Raw genomic sequence first — 12,689 nt, forward strand, 5'->3', positions numbered from 1 at the left:
GAGGCGTCACAATGATGGCGGAACGCAAATGAGAAGCAAAGTACGTCCTACATGGCAGCAGGCAAGAGAGCCTGTGCAGAGGAACTCCCATTTATAAAACCAGATCTTGTGAGGCTTACTCACTACAATGAGCACAGTATGGGGGAAACTGCTCCATGATTCAATTATCTCCATCTGGCCCCGCCCTTGACATGTGGGGATCATTACAATTCAAGGCGGGATTTGGATGGGGACACAGAGCAAAACCATATCATCTACCACAGGGGAAGGGGGTACGTGCTCCAGTAAGACAAAGGCAACCCTCCTAACAGGCAAGATTGTCATGTGTGCCATAGCTTAGAATTTGTCCAATAATATCAAGGTTGTCATGTTATTACACTAGGGATAGTAAATAAAGTAGGCAGCCAGAGGCATTCCTAGGACTGGAGACAATCAGAAATCAACATGGCAGATTAGCATCCAAGATGGAGGCACCACTGTCTCTGCAAGCTCAAGGGTCGTCCCCTCTGCTTCCTCCTCAAAGGCAGAGGCCAATTCGGGAGTCAAGTCCCCAAACATAATGAGCCCTGTTTCTACACCATGGCCTGTTAACGGAAGGGCACGTGGGATGTAGTGGGAAGCTAAACTCAACTTGCCAAGAGCTCTGCCCCTTGTTTTCTTGGCAGGCTTTTTCTCAGGCTGTCTTTAGAGAAGTAAGGTTGGGGTGCAGTGAGGCAATCTTGGCTTACTGCAACCTCTGCCTCCCATGTTCAAGTGATTCTCCTGCCTCAGCCTCCCCAGTAGCTGAGACTACAGGTGCCAGTCTCTGCACCTGGCTAATTTTTGTATTTTTAGTAGAAACAGGGTTTCACCATGTTGGCCAGGCTGGAGTGCACTGGCATGATGATGGCTCACTAAAGCCTTGAACTCCTGGGCTCAAGTCATCTTCCCACATCAACCTCCTGAGTAGCTGGGAGTACGGGCATGTAGACCTGGCTGGGTTTTTTTATTTTTTATTTTTCGTAGAGACAAGGTCTCTGTATGTTGCCCAAGCTGATCTCAGACCCCTGGCCTCAGGTGATCCTCCTACCTTGACCTCCCAAAGTGCTGTGATTACGGGTGTGAGCCACTGTGGCCAGCCTCGTTTGGCCGTTTGAGACTCCAATACTGGCCCTGTGTACAGCTGAGAAAGCTGAGGCCTGAAGGGCATGGGGACTTCACCTCAGTCATGCAGCTTCTGGGTGGTAGAATTGAGAGGAAAGCAGAGTCCCCTGGATTCCTGGTCCAGTTGCAATGTTTCCGTCGTCCTGCTGCAAATTCACACAGAACATGGAGGGCACATGGTCCTGGCATGGAGGAGGGAGTTGATTATAATGAGTGTCAGTTCTGCAGGATTTCTGTTTAGAGGCGAGTTTCCTATGTGTTTATTTCCTATGTGCTCTGCTAATATTTCTTGTCCACTGGTTTATTAAGCAAAATGCACCAGATGCTCCCAGGATTATCTCGCCCTCTGTCCTCGTGGCTCTGACAGCCTCTGGCTTTAATCAGCTTCCTGACTGCAGCGGGCCCGAGAAATTCCATGACCCCATTGAGCCAATTCTCTCTTCTTCCACAGTAGTAATATAACATTAGCTGTCCGCCGCCCACCCGCAGAATAAAGACTACATTTCCCAGCCTCCGTTGCAGCTAGGTGTGACCATGTGACCACATTCTGGCCAATGGGATGTTAATGGAAGGTCATGGTGGTGGCATCTGGGTATCTTACTGGCTGGCAGGCAGGTGCCCTCTGCCCCTCCCCTCTCCACAGTGTCTGTAGCTGTCCCCTCGGACCCAGAGGACGAGTTCAAACATTAGAGAAGTGGAGCCAAACCGCCATCTAGCCCCAAACTGCTAATGTTTGTCCATTTGTGTCCAAGTAAACCAAACTACTGTCCAGTTTAGGTCACTTATTTTAGGGTCACCACTCCTTGCAGGCAACCCCAATCCTAACTGAGGAACCAGGTAGTGACTAACTATACATCAGGTTCTCTCTCTAAACTTGTTAACCCGCGAAACAACCCTGTAAAGCAGGGCTCTCCTGCTCAGATGGATTTGCCTCCCAGGGCACAGCAGGCAATGCCTGGAGACATTTGGATCATCCTGACTGGGGAGGAGGTTCTACCGATAGCCAGAGGGTAGAAGCTGGGATGATGCTAAACATTCTGTGATGTTCAAACAGCACCCACAACAAAGAATAATCTGTTTCCTCCGATCCACAGTAGTGAGGTTGGAAAGCTCTGTTGCATTGTTTTGTTTAAAACTAAGGAAATCAGTTTGATCTTACAAAAGGCTGAAGTCACTTGCCTGTGGTGACAAGATTTGTAGGTGGCAGATTGGGATTTAGACCCAGGCAGTCTTTGTCCAGAGGTGAGGGTTGGTGTGCACCAGGAGGCAAGGCATGGGTTGCCTTCAATATGTCCCCAACATTCTGCATGCTCCCGCCTCATCCAGAGGAGTCTGACAGCTTCTGGAGGTCCTGACTCTGCCACTCCCTGGATGATAGACCTTGAGCTGGTCACATTCCCTGTTGGAGCCAGAGTTTCTTCTGCTCTACAAATGGGGAGGGGTGAGGAAGCCACATCCCTGTTGACTATTGGTGGGCCCAGTGCAGCACCTCTACAGTATGACACTCACTGGGCCGTAGGACTCAGAGCCCCCTGCTGTCCAGGGTTAACCCTTTGGTTGTCAAACCATGGGCAGTCGGGGGCGAGGGCGCAGGGAAGCTGGGCACTTGAGATGCAGCGGGAGAGGCTGTTTGGAAGCGTTCTTTCACCTGTTTGGGCTACATGGCCATTCTGGTACACATCAGCTACATGTCAGCATGGGCAGAGAGAAGTAGAAATTGCTGAGGTCAGGGAGGGAACCTGGCCTCATTTGGAAGAAGGAGTCTGAAGAGCCAGTCTCTCCTTCAATGTTCAACATGTCCAGCTCAATTTGGGTTTAAATAAATTAAAACACATCCACAATTAAGATGAGCTGTCTACAGAGATGAAAGGTGAGAGGTGACGCCTGCTGGGCATGACCCACCTTAGACCTGAAGATTTGCTAGAAGACTCTGCTCCCACGGCTCTGTGGAAGGTGCATTGTCATTTGCCCGCATTCTCCAGATGAGAAAACTGAGGCCCGGAGAGACTCAATATCGCTGTCAGGATTTTGCAGCTGGTAGGTGAACTCAGGAGTTAATTTACAATCACCCATTAGAAGGCAGGTGGGTGGGATTTAGGGGCCTGAGGCCATCCCAGGTTTGTGCCGTTAGGCAACCCCTAACACCCAGAAAACAACAACAACAACAACAACAAAATGTGGACAAGGACCTGGCCTCAGAGTGCATTTGGCTCGCCAAGGTCACTCATCTATCCTCGGCAGACAGATTGCTCCAGGACAGAGGCAGACACCTGACATTTCTATTTCCTGCCACCTTCTTCACCTTGACCCCAGGGCACCCGCCTGCCTTATCTGTACTCCGTGGCTGGCGCCCTGTGTCAGCACCATCCTTGGGGTCTTTGTGCCCCTACCCCCATTCCTCGCCACTTCAATGTGTCAGGCAGGGTTAAGCCACCCCCGGATTATGGAGGTGCTAATGATTTGATATCTCAGCCAGGGATTTAACTGATCTCCTAGCTCAGCTGGAAAAATTCCCTCCCCCAAATAGGTGTTTTATCTTTTAGCTCCTGCCACCACTTTAATCACACTAAGTCCTCATCGGATGCCTCAAATGAGAGATTTTTTTTAAAAAAAAAAAAGCTAAGAAATTGGGACCAGGCTGGGTTTTCTCTCTGGACTCTTTAGAACACGGTTGCGTATTATCACCCTCAGAATCATCAGCTTTCACCTGGAGATTAAAGGGAGTCCCCCAAGACCACTTGAAATGAACAGTGTGGCACACAGCAGCTTAATCTCCTCAGTGTCATGAAATCTGGGTTTTATGGGACATTTCGCCCCCAGCCTCCCATTTTCCTTCTCAGACCATTGGTCCCCTTTGCTAAAACGGTGTCCTGGGAAAATTCATGCCTCCACAAAGTGTCTAAGGGACCATGAAGCCATTTCAAAACGTAACTAGAACGCCACGTTTTCAAACATTAACCTTCTGCAGAAGGACACCACTGACTCGATTCTGGGCTTTACAGGTTCCGGGAGCTTGTAAAGTGAATGCTTTTGTTTTTACTTCTAATATAAGCTTCACTTTAATAAAACTGGAATCTTTTTAACTTTTAATATAAATTGTAAATATATATATATATTTTTACCTTTATCATAAACCTGACCTTACTAAAATTGGAAAACCAGAAGATAACACAATATAACTAATATGTGATTCAAAGAGTTTCTAGAGGCTGGGTGCGATGGCTCATGCCTGTAATCCCAGCACTTTGAGAGGCCAAGGCGGGCGGATCTCCCGAGGTCAGGAGTTTGAGACTAGCCTGGCCAACATGGCTACTACTAAAGATATAAAAATTAGCCAGGCGTGGTGGCACATGCCTGTAATCTCAGCTACTCAGGAGGCTGAGGCACAAGAATCACTCGAACCTGGGAGTCGGAGGTTGCAGTGAGCCAAGATCACACCACTGCACTCCAGCCTGGGTGACAGAGTGAGACTATGTCTCAAAAAAAAAAAAAAAAAAAAAAAGTTTCTAAAGGCCTGGAGTAGTGGCTCACGCTTGTAATCCCAGCACTTTGAGAGGCCGAGATGGGTGGATCCCTTGAGGTCAGGAGTTTGAGACCAGCCCTGTCAATAATGTGAAACCCTGTCCCTACTAAACATGCAAAAATTAGCCGATGTGCTACCATGCCTGGCCAATTTTTGTGGTTTTTGTAGAGATGAGGGTTTCACCATGTTGCCCAGGCTGGTCTCCAACTCCTGACTCAAGCAATCCACAAGCCTTGAAGTTATACTCCCTCTACGTGTATATGTAGGTTTCTTTCATTTAAAAAAATTCTTGAAGTCACCACGGTGCACCTGGTCAGTGTTACACTGTGCCCTGTTGTGTTGCACTCACCTGTCTTGTACATTTCTGTCTGGCCTCGCCCCACAGGCACGCACATCTGTGACTTCTGGAGTAGATGATCTTGAGAGCATTCCCTAACTGGAATATCCTTTGTTTCTTCTTTCTGCTGCCTGAGAACAGGTCCGGGTCAAATCATTCATGACTTTAGCCTGCACAGTGGAGATGTATTTTACAGCCATTTGTTGAAGTGGGTCAGGTCCCTTCTGTGCCCAAGCCATAGCCCCCCCAGGATGGTGTACATACATTTGGATGGAGTCACTTCTCTGGACTCCTTCATCTGCCCCCAGGATTCCAGGGCCAGCTGCTCAGGGCAAGCGGAACACATTGGCACGCCCTACCCCCATGTTCCCCAGCCAGCAGGACCAGGGAGCAACACCAGATGGGCCGCAGACACAGAAGGATGAGACTGGGAGGTGCAGAGAGTTGTGTCTCTGGACAGTGTGGAGATGCAAGCGTGATCTGGACTTGGGGCACAGTTGATGGAGGGGGGAAGTCAAAAGGAACGATTGTCCTCTTGGCTGGTCCAGAGGTAAAAAACTGGCAGCCAACGATTGACCATCTTCCTTTGTGAGGTACTTTTATTTAATCCTCACGACAAATCTGGTACCTAGGAATCACCTTCCCTACTTTTCAGATGGGGAAACTAAGGCTGAAAGATGAACCAAGCACAATAATGGTTTGTGATAGTCTCATGATCCTGTGGGTTGGCTGGGGCTCAGCTGGGTCGTCTGCTGATGTCGCCTGGGCCCAGCCACACAGCTGGGAGTTTGTCAGCAACTCCACTGGGTCTGGAACGTCCAGGGTGTCCTCACCCGTGAGGCGTCTCCACAGAGCGTCTCATGGTTTAGTAGTCCTGGACTTCCTCACAGCATGGCGGCCGGGGTCTGAGAGAGGAGATGAGAGCTGCTGTCTTCTAAGGCCTGGGGTCCCTGAATTCTATTGCTCAAGGCAAGTCACAAGGCCAGCCCAAGGGGAGGAGAGAAGAGCACCGATTCTTGGTGTCTGGACTGGCAGGTGCATACAGGATTAGGAGGAATTTTCAGTGGCCCTATTTGGAGACAATCTTCAAGGCAGGGGATTATGATGCAGATGTTAGATGCTATGATCAAAGCACAGGCCATGTGGGAGCTCATAGGGGGAGGCAGCAAACCTCGTCTGGGAGTGGAGAGCTTTCTTGAGGAAGCGTGGCCCCACCTGGGGTGTCTCTAGAGTGTAGTGGTAAGAGGAGGACTCTGCATTCAGACTGCCGGGGTTCAAATCTCTATTTCAGTTGCCAAGCACTTGGGCCAGTTACTGGAGCTCTCTGCCTCAGTTTCCTCATCTGTACAATGGGCATAACAATAAATCCTACTTCATAGATCATAAGGATCCAATGGCATTTGCCTGTGAAACATTTAGCACTGTGTCTAGCACATGGTAAGTTCTCAAATGTTCACTGTTGTTGCCATTATTACTGTTAATGATGGTGATGATGATGTTGATGAGGAAGAGGAGGATTGTCCAGGCTGAGAGGGATAGGGAAGAGTGTTCTGAGCACAGGGAACAGTCTCTGCTCAAGCCGGGAGCTGAGAGAACCTGTTGCTTGGAAGGAATGGAAAGGAAACCCATCTAGTAGAAGGGAAGAGTTTGGAGAATGGTGGTCACAGTCTCGAAAGGTAGGTTAGGGACCGGGTTAATGCCCTATTGCTAGCCACAGTGGAAGGGCTTGGAGGGAGCAAGGGTGGGGATGGGGCAGCCAGCATGGGAGTGAGGGAGAAGAGGGCTGGGACTTGTTGGTGGCAGAGAGAGTGGGGTAGCTTGGGAGAGCGTGAGAGCTACAGGAGAAGCTCAGCATTTGATGGGGTGCGGGTGAAGGCAGGATCCTGGATTCCTCCTGGGTTTCAGGTCTGGGGGATGGGGTAGATCCTTCAAGCACATGGACAATATAGAAGGACCAGCTTTGGGCTGGAGATTGGGAAGATGTTGTGTTTGAGGGACCAGCAGGTCTTCCATGAGGGGACAATTGAAACAAGAATGAGGGCCATTCCCTAGATGGAGCAAAGGAGAGCAGTGTTCTGGATCAACAGAACAGCATAGGTGCATGCCTGGAGGCTGGGGGGAGGGTAGGATCTGTTCTCACAATAGAGACGGATTTCATGTGGTGGCAGCACCTGGGGTTTGTGTGAGGAGCTGGAGAGGGATGAAGGATGAAGCTGGTGAGTCAGGCTGGTGCCAGGGTGTAGAGGACCTTGAGCGCCCTGGAATCTGTACCAGTCCTGTGAGCCAGAGATTGCCCCCTGAGACTTTTAAGAGTTTTTAAAAGGGAAGTGATGTGAGCGAGTCTTTTTTTTTTTTTTTTTTTGGAAGGGGACCAGAGCAGAGAGGGGCCCCGCTGGTGGTGGGAGAATTTAGTGCTAATGCTTTGAACTGGGATTACCAAGCCCTCGTGATCAAGCAGCTAAGTCAATAGCTGTGTGTGGGGGCCAGGCATCAGGTGGGGAGTTTATTAAATATAGATATTTGCTGATAAGATAAGATGATTACAGAATCTGGTTCAGAGGATTAGAGGTGCAAACAGCCTGTTGACTTCTGTCACTTGGTAACAAAAGTCTGTCAGGAAGGCATAGAGCAACCTCTTTAAAAAGAGATGGAAAATATTGATCCAGCTCAGTCTGGTAGCCACATTTTGAGGAATTTTACATCTATCCTTCCTTCTATCCATTTACTTCCATTTCTTTCCATATATCCTCCATTCTGTCACCTTCTATTCTATCCCCTCACCTTCTGTCTTTCCTTCCATCCATGTATTTCCACCCACCTATCCTTTCATCTACCCATTTTCTCTTTCATTCATTCAACCTTCTATCCTTCCATCGAACCATCCTCCCATCATTCATCCATCCATTCATTCTTCCATTTGTCCATCATTCTATTGATTCATCTTCCATCTTTTTTAATCCACCTATACATTCATTCACCATCCATTTATTCTTCCATTATTCTATCCTTCTATCATTCCATCAGTCCAACTTTCTTTTTTTTTTTTTTTTTGAGGTGGAGTCTCGCTCTGTCACCCAGGCTGGAGTGCAGTGGCGCGATCTCGGCTCGCTGCAAGCTCCGCCTCCCGGGCTCACGCCATTCTCCTGCCTCAGCCTCTCCGAGTAGCTGGGACTACAGGCGCCCGCCACCACGCCCGGCTAATTTTTTTGTATTTTTAGTAGAGACGGGGTTTCACCGTGGTCTCGATCTCCTGACCTCGTGATACGCCCGCCTTGGGCTCCCAAAGTGCTGGGATTACAAGCATGAGCCACTGCGCCCAGCCCCATCAGTCCAACCTTCTGTCCTTCACCACCCATCCTTTAATCCATCCAAACATCCTTCCATCTGCCTATTCTTTATCTACCCACCATCCATCCATCCATCCGTCCACCCACCCATCCATCCATCCATCCATCCATCCATCCATCCATCCATCCACCCGTCTTCTCATTTTACTCATCCTGCTGACAACCTGTTTTGCCATCCATTAACCCTTTAATCCATTAATCAGTTTTCCTTCCATCTACCAGTTTTCCATCTATCCATCCTTCCATCCAACCATCTACCCATGGTTCCATATTTCTTTCCATATCTCCATCCTTCCATCCATTTTTCTATCTACATATCCTTTTATCTTCCCATCCATTCACCAGTCTTCCTTCCCTCCATCCATCATCCATCTGATATTTGAATACCTACTCTATTGCATGTTCAGCTCTAGACACTGAGGAATCACTAGTGTAAAAGGTAGGTGAGGTCTCTACTGTCTTGAAGCTGACCTTGAGCAGGAGACAGGCAATAAACAAATCAGACAGGAAGATACAAGAGTGGTAAGTGGCTGCAGACAGAATCATAATAGGGCAATAAGAGTGACAGGGTCACCCTACCATTAACTAGGACAATGGGGAAGGCCTCTCTCTCTCTCCAAAGAGGTGACACTTAAGCTGAAACTTCAACAATAGGAGGATAGGTATGCAAACATTTTTTTAAAATAGGGGAAGACAGCGTTCTAGATGGAGCATTTACTTCATATAGCAAGTGAAAGGACTTGGTCCAGGCATGAGTTTGGTGTGTTTGAGGGACAGAAAGAAGGTGACTGGGGTTGGGAAGGGGGATTGTGGGGAAGAGTGGCGAGGAGTGAGTTAGAAGATGGAGTCAGATTTTGAGCCTTGTACATCAAGGTGAAACAAGCAAACTCAGACCCTCTTGCCCTCCTGCTTTTTTTTTTTTTTTTTTTTTTGAGATGGAGTCTTGCTCTGTCACCCAGGCTGGAGTGCAGTGGTACAATCTTGGCTCACTGCAAGCTCCGCCTCCCGGGTTCATGCCATTCTCCTGCCTCAGCCTCCCGAGTAGCTGGGACCACAGGCGCCCGCCACCACACCTGGCTAATTTTTGTATTTTTAGTAGAGACAGGATTTTGCCATGTTGCCCAGGCTGCTCTTGAACTCCTGACCTCAGGTGATCCACCCGCCTCAGCCTCCCAAAGTGCTGGGATTATAGGCGTGAGCCGCCATGCCTGGCCATTGCTCTCTGTCTTATAAGGACCTTGGTCATGACATTGGGCCCACCTGGATCATGCGGGATCATCTTCTCGCCTCAAGATCTTTGACTTAATCACATCTGCAAAGTTCACACTTGCACATCTGCCATGTAAGGTAACCACAGTAGCCAGATGCACCCAGGCTCTGGAAATAAGGATGGGGACATCTTTGGGGGTCATTCTTCTGCCCATCGCAGCCTGGGTCCCATCCCACCAGACTGGATTCCTGCAGCAGCCCCCGACCCCTGCCAGTCCTCCTGGCTTCCACTGCCGAGACCACCTTCCCATTCTTCACCCAGTTTTCAGAGTTGCCTTTCTGGACAATGAATGTGATCATTTTCTGGCTTAAATTCCTTCGACAGCTTCCCCTTGGCCACAGGATCAAGTTCCAGCTCTTTAGCACGTGCCTGAGCACAGGGTTCAAGCCCTTGCTTGATTTTTTGCTACGTCTGTGACCTTGAAGAAGTGATTTAAACTCCTCGAGTCTCAGTTTCTCTAGTAGGTGCTCTGAGACCAGAGGCCCCTTCAGGACTGAAGGCCTCAGCCCCTCAGCTACTGGGAGTGCTGCTGGCAGCCCTGGGCGCTCGGCCACCAGCCTGCTTCGGAAAATCGCTTGGCTGGCATTGTGGATTGACATGTGTCCCCCAAGAAAAATATGCTGATTTCTGACTGCCAGAACCAAAGAATGTGACCCTGTTGGGAAATAGCTTTGTTGCAGATGTTAATTTGTTAAATTAAGACGTGGTGGTACTGGAGTGGGGTGGTGTCCTCATAAGAAGACAGTGTGTGAAGCCAGACACTTGGGGGAATTGCCGCGTGTAGGTGGATGTGGAGATCTGAGGGATGTGTCCACGAGCCCAGGAACACCAAAGGTGGCTGGCTGTCCCCAGAGCCAGGAGAAAGTCCTTCCTCAGAGCCCACAGAGGGAACCAACTCTGCCGATGCCTTGATTTCCTATGTCTGGACTCCAGAGTGATGAAAGAATACATTTCTGTTGTTAAAAGCCACTCGTTCTGTGATACCTGGTTATGACAGTCCCAGGAAGGAAATGTGGGAAGAGGCTCATAAATTTCATGCCGCCCTCTATGAAAGTGGCCTGTATCCCATTACTGGCCAGTGTGGGGAGGTATGTGGCTGGGTGTAAGGCCCAGCGCCCTCGCCCAACCCCAGGGCACCTCGGAAGGCTCTTCCAGCTTCTGAACCCACCATGAGGTTGGCTGAGGCTCTCCTTGAGACTGTGTCCTAGCCGACTTCTTCCCTGGCCTCCTACTCCGTTTCCACGGACGTGGCCCCAAGAGCATAACCTGATAAACCTCCTGTCTGCAGATCTGGAACCCGAACTGGAAATACTCTTTCCAGAGAATAGACGAAAGCTGCCCCTGTCTCCGTTTCTTCATTTGCAAAAAGGAACTAATGAAGGAAGCTGCATTACCGAGCTGTCCGTCCACTGTGAGGGTCAACAGGACCAGGTAGAAGACACCACGAGATCAACTGCTCTGTGTTCCACAGCTCGCCTGTTAGCACGGGGCGTGGGGCAAAGCTCCTGTAATTCTTGGCTTCCTGGTCTCCTTCCCCCTACAGCGTGAACCCCTTGAGGTCAGCAACTATGTCTTCTTTTATTCATTCAATTCACTCATTCATTCTATTTCACCTCCTTCCATTCATTCATCCCATTCATTCACTATATCTTGTGATTCATGCAATTCTATGGTATTTATTCACTCTAGGCCATGCCTCTGATTTTATCATTCTATTCATTCCTGACAGTCCATTTCTTTCCATTTTATCCACCTCATTCCTTTTCATTTCCTTCATTCTCTGTATTCCACTTATTCAGGTATTTATTCCACTCTACTTTGTTACTGAATGAAAGCCACATATTCCATTCTATGTGCCCATGGTGTGCCAGGCACCGGGGCTTAGTTCTAGACTGTTGTGAGGTTGCATCCACTGGCTTTTAGGGCAGAAGGTAGCACCTGGTTTACCTGCTCAAGTGTGTGTGTGTGTGTGTGTGTGTGTGTGTGTGTGTGTGTGTGTTGGGCACATGCGTGTTGCTTTCCCAGGACAGGGAGGGGCCGTGCGGGCCCATGCTCACTGTTTGTTGGTTTCTTCTGCTTTAGGGAAAGCTGTGTGTTGCTGAGGCAGGAAGTTGGGCATGAACCTAGGTCAAGATGCCTAATACTCACGGGGGTCAGATTCTACTCCTTGGCCTCTCTGAAGCTAAATAAATGTGATTAATTGAACTGACCCAAAACAAATGATTTTACAAAATCTTGGAAAACAGTTCCATTTCTTTTGGTAGGTCAAATACTTCTCCTGTAATCCCATTTCAATGCTAGAGAGTTACTTTATCATGTTATATGTGTGAGCTGTCATTTATAGAAAAATGGGAGAGCAGAGGCAAGTAAAAAAGGGAGGATTCCTGATGCCACCCCCTAGAAATAACCAAATGCTAATGTATTAGTGTGTATTTCTTCACATTTTCCAATGCATGTATGTACATAAAAATTTGTGTTTTTTGCCGGTGGCTCATGCCTGTAATCCCAACATTTTGGGAGGCTGAGGCAGGGGGATCACCTGAGGTCAGGAGTTAGAGACCAGCCTGGCTAACATGGTGAAATCCGGTCTCTACTAAAAATACAAAAAATTAGCCAGGCGTGGTGGCATGCATCTGTAATCCCAGCTACTCAGGAGGCTGAGGCAGGAGGATCGCTTGAACCCGGGAGGTGGAGGTTGCCGTGAGCCGAGATTGCGCCATTGCACTCCAGCTTGGGCAACAAGAGCGAAACTCTGTCCCTCCCCCAAAACAAAACAAACAAACAAAAAAATGTTTTTTGCAAAAACTGAAATATATAATACATTATGTTGTATAATTCATTTTTATCACTTAGCAATACATTATGAGCATTTTTCCAATCAATAATTATGTACCATTTCAATAGGGGCATAGAATTCCATTGCCTAAATCTATGTAATTCCATAACCAATTCCTTAAGCTTGAACATTTGCCCCCCTACCCCCACTCCCACGTTTTATGATCATAAGCTACGTCCCCGATGGGCATCTGTGAACGTCATCTTCTTCTATAGTTGTCTTTATTGTTATTT

This window comes from Nomascus leucogenys, chromosome 2 (assembly GCF_006542625.1).
Source record: "Nomascus leucogenys isolate Asia chromosome 2, Asia_NLE_v1, whole genome shotgun sequence".
NCBI lineage: Eukaryota > Metazoa > Chordata > Mammalia > Primates > Hylobatidae > Nomascus > Nomascus leucogenys.